The 4,183-nt window shown below is 43.8% G+C and overlaps 1 pseudogene; it reads right to left on the bottom strand.

Annotated features, from left to right (window-relative positions):
• Positions 1-2,638: 2,638 nt before the first annotated feature.
• LOC102827839 overlaps positions 2,639-4,183 on the bottom strand; it is a 7,711-nt pseudogene continuing 6,166 nt past the window's right edge.

The following is a 4,183-nucleotide window of genomic DNA, read 5'->3' as shown; positions in this document are numbered from 1 at the left end:
CCACAGTGTTGCCCCAGACGGATGGTCCCATCTAAGTCAGTGTGTCCCACAGTGTTGCCCCAGACTGATGGTCCCCATCTAAGTCAGTGTGTCCCACAGTGTTGCTGTAGTTTTTGCTCTTTGCCGTTGAATCTGTTCTGACGCACACCGACGCTGTGCACAGAAGGAAACACTGCTTGCTCGAGCGTCCCTGCACCAGTGTCTCCCAAGAACTTGTCTCAAGTACATGAGTTAGGAAGCCTTGACACTTCACTTCAAAGGAGCATTCTGCTTGTACTTCTCCAAGGCTGCTTTGCTTGCTTGTCCTTCTAGAAGGTTACAGCACCCCAACTCCAATGCGTCAGCTCTTCTCTGGTCTTCCTACTTACTGTCCCCGGCTTTCACATGCATATGAGGCGATTGAAAATACCATGGTGAGATAAGCACTGGACTCCAACATGCATTTGAACCTTAAGGTTGGCAGTTCAAACTCACCAGTCACTCCTTGAAAACCCTGTACAGGGTCACTGTGAGTCAGAACCAACTCCATAGCACTTAACAACAACACTAGCTTGGCTCAGGCACCCTGTAGTCCTCAAAGCCGACATCTTTGTTCTTTATCGTTCTACTAAGGTCTTTTGGAGCACATTTACCCAATGTACTTCTCCTTTGATTTCTTGCCTGCTGCTTCCTTGAGAATTGATTGTGAATCCAGGCACATCCTGGACAACTTCAGTCTGTTCTCTATGGTATCATGATGCTGCTTGTTGGCCAGTCATGAGGATTTTTGTTTTCTTTATGTTGACGTATGCCGTGATCTTTCATCTTCGTCAGGAAGTGCTGCAGCATTCTTCACGTTAGGCACGCATGGCTGTGTCCTCTGCATAGCACTGTTAGCGAATCTCCCTCTAGTCCTGATGCTGTGTGTTTCTTCATATCCAGGGACATGGATGATTTACCAGAGATTGTGGATTCTGTGTTCTCACAGACCTTTTCTAGTTTCAAACCACAATTAATTGTTCTAGAATTCCCATTCTTTTCATAGTTATCCATAATTTGTTATGATCCAAACAGTCAAATGCCTTTGCCTAGTCAGTAAAACACAGGTAAACATCTTTCTGGTATTCTCTGCTTTGAGCTAAGATTTATCTGATGTCAGCAGTAGATGTTTTCCAATCAGTTGCCTTCCAAATTTCTTGGCAGCGACGAGTGATTCCTTCCAGTGTGGCCTCTGTCAGTTCCCGAGTCTTGCTTGTTTTTATTGCTCGTGCCTTCTGTGTGGTTGGGCGTCTCTTTTCAGTGACATTGGTTCTCAGTCATGTGCTGCCTCCTGAGACGGTCCAACATTGACTAGTTCTATTTGGTACACCAACACTGTATTTCTGCCATCTTTTTTTGTTTTTTAACTTTTTATTGTAAATTGAGTGAAGGTTTACAGAGCAGATCATCAGCTTTATATTCAACAAACCATAGACTTTGCCTCATTACAATGATTGCAGCCCCCTCCCTGCACCTACAGTTAACAGCAGTGACCTCTAGTTACACCTCCCTTTGTCCCCCATACCTTCACCTTTCCTCTTCCAGCCTTCCTTTTGTTGTATGTTGCCTGCCCTGTCACCCAGGTAAACATGTGTTTACCCTCTAGTCCGTGATCACTTCCCTCCCGTGTGCCCCTCCCCCCAGCCATCACCATCATAGAAGCTGTTTTTTGTTTTGTGTGTTTTTTTAATCAAGAAAACCTCTTCACTTTTTATAATGGTGATCTCATACAATGTTTGTCCTTTTGTGACTTAATTTCATTCAGCATAATCTCCTCCAGGACTCTTGGTGTGGCGCTGTGGTTTAATGCACTGGACTGCAAAGTCAGTTTGAACTGCAGGGTTGGCGGTTCAAGCTCACCAGACACTCCTCGGAAACCCTATACAGGGTTGCTGTGGATTGGAATGAACTTGATGGCACTTTACAACAATAACAGTGCCCTCCAGGTTCATCCTTGATGTGAGGTATTTCACAGAGTCATCATTATTCTTCAGCGGGGCGTACTGTTTCTTTGTGTATACCAGGTTTGCTGATCCACTCTTCCGATGGGGGGCTGGGGCTGTCCCCATCATTAAATGTTGCGATAGCGCTCTTCCGTAGATGCTGAGCATGGGTGTGCCCATGGGTGTGCCCGTGGCTTCTTGTGTCCTGGCTCTTGCTTTTTACCTTCCATCTTTTAATGCTTTTCCTACATTTTTCCATGTTTTGCTTGCAGAGTCCTTTAGCATTGCAACTTGAGGCTTGCGTTTTTTTCCTTCAGTTCTTTCAGCTTGAGAAATGCTGAGCATGTCTTTTCTTTTGATGTTGTAACTCCAGGTCTTTGCACATTTCATTATAATACTTTGTCTTCTCCAGTCATTCTTTAAATCTTGCGTTCATCATTTCCTCCATTAGGATCAGCTACTCTGTTCAAAAGCAAGTTTCAGAGTCTCTGCTTTCAGAGTCCTCTTTTTAGTGATGTTTTGTTTTCTTTGTGTATGATGCTCTTTTTTTTTTTTTTAGCGGCACTTTATTACAGATAGTTAATATTCACCACACCTCAAAGCAAAATAGTTTTAAAGTTCTTCTTGAGTAGTTTTCTGTTACTGGCTTCCAGGCCAGAGTATTGTTCAGTGATTGTTTAAGAGATGTGAATTTGATTAAACAGTTTCTCCTTAATGACCTGAGACATCAATCTGAGGAGAGCTTCTATGGTAGTTTCATAGCTGTCCCGTGTAGCTTTGGCAAGTCTGTCTTCTGACATTCGGTCATGTGTTTGTAAACCCAGCAGGAAATGCCCTCGTCCCAGCTGGGCTTCTGACTGCTACAACTTTCCAGACAAATCAAAGATCTGAACGGTGGTGTAGTCTGCATTAGTAAGCAAGCTAGACGAGCTCAGTGTATTCACCCAGTATTTAGTCCATAAAAGTTCAAACAATTTGCAATCCAAAGAGGATTTGAAACATGAAACATCCAAGACATAATACTGTTTTCCGTGTACACCACAGTCTTCTGTTTGATTAAGTAGGATCGTCTGGTACTCAGAAGGGCCTTCATCAGATGGCTTGTAGCCCTTGGGTTGGGTACGTCCTAAAGGTGCCAAGATTCACTTTCCCTGCAGATGCTGGGCTTGTTGGATCAATTACGACCTCTACAAATGCTGCTTGAGTATCGAGTACTAACATCAATCCCAGAGAGCCAGCAGCCAGAGCCAGGGTGGCTGTGATACCAACCAGTTGCACTTTCAAGGTAGCCATGAAGTCAGAGGCAGCAGCCCAAGCATTTAACCGGGTTTTGGTGTCCTCTACAGGCAAAGCAAAACTGTTCTTGATGAGCCTAGTCTCGCCGTCAACCTTTCCCAGCATCAAAGCCATCACTTCCAAGTTGCCTCCTGACCTGCCATGAGTCACCGTTTTCAGCAGCTCCAATGCTTAGATTTTTGCAGTACTTAAAAATAATGAGCTCTGGTAGCATAGTGGTTACAAGTCAGGCTGCTAACCTCAAGGTCAGCAGTTCGAAACTACTAGCTGTTTTGCGGGAGAGAGATGAGGCCTTTTGCTCCCGTAAAGATTTACAGCCTTGGAAACCCTATGCAGGGTCGCTGTGAGTCGGAACCGATGCTACAGTACTTAACAACAACAACAACAACAACAAAGTAATGGTACTTAAACTCATGTGTCAGTGTTTCATACTGTGGTGGCTTGTGAGTTGCTGTGATTCTGAAAGCTATACTACCGGTATTTTAAATACCAGCAGGGTCACACTTGGTGGACAGGTTTCATATGAGCTTCCAGACGAAGACAGACTAGGAAGAAGGAGTGACAAACTACTACCGAATATTTAGTCATTGAAAACCTTATGAATAGCAGAGAAACACTGTCAGATATAGTGCCGGAAAATGAACCCCTCAGGTTGAAAGACACTCAGAATGCGACTGGGGAAGAGCTGCCTCCTCAAAGTAGAGTTGACTGCGATGACGCGAATGGAGTCAAAATGAAGAGAGAAACAACTGTAAACCTCCATTAATAATCGGAACATGTAATGTATGAAATATGAATCTAGGAAAATTAGATATTGTCAAAAATGAAATGGAATGCATAAACACCAATATCTTAGGCATTAGTGAGCTGAAATGGACTGGTATTGGCCATTTTGAATCTGACAACCACATGGTTTACTATGCCGA

Source organism: Chrysochloris asiatica, unplaced genomic scaffold, assembly GCF_000296735.1.
Source record: "Chrysochloris asiatica unplaced genomic scaffold, ChrAsi1.0 scaffold00220, whole genome shotgun sequence".
Classification (NCBI taxonomy): domain Eukaryota; kingdom Metazoa; phylum Chordata; class Mammalia; order Afrosoricida; family Chrysochloridae; genus Chrysochloris; species Chrysochloris asiatica.
Note: the sequence above shows the minus strand (reverse complement) of the source record. Positions and strands in the feature narration are given on the sequence as shown.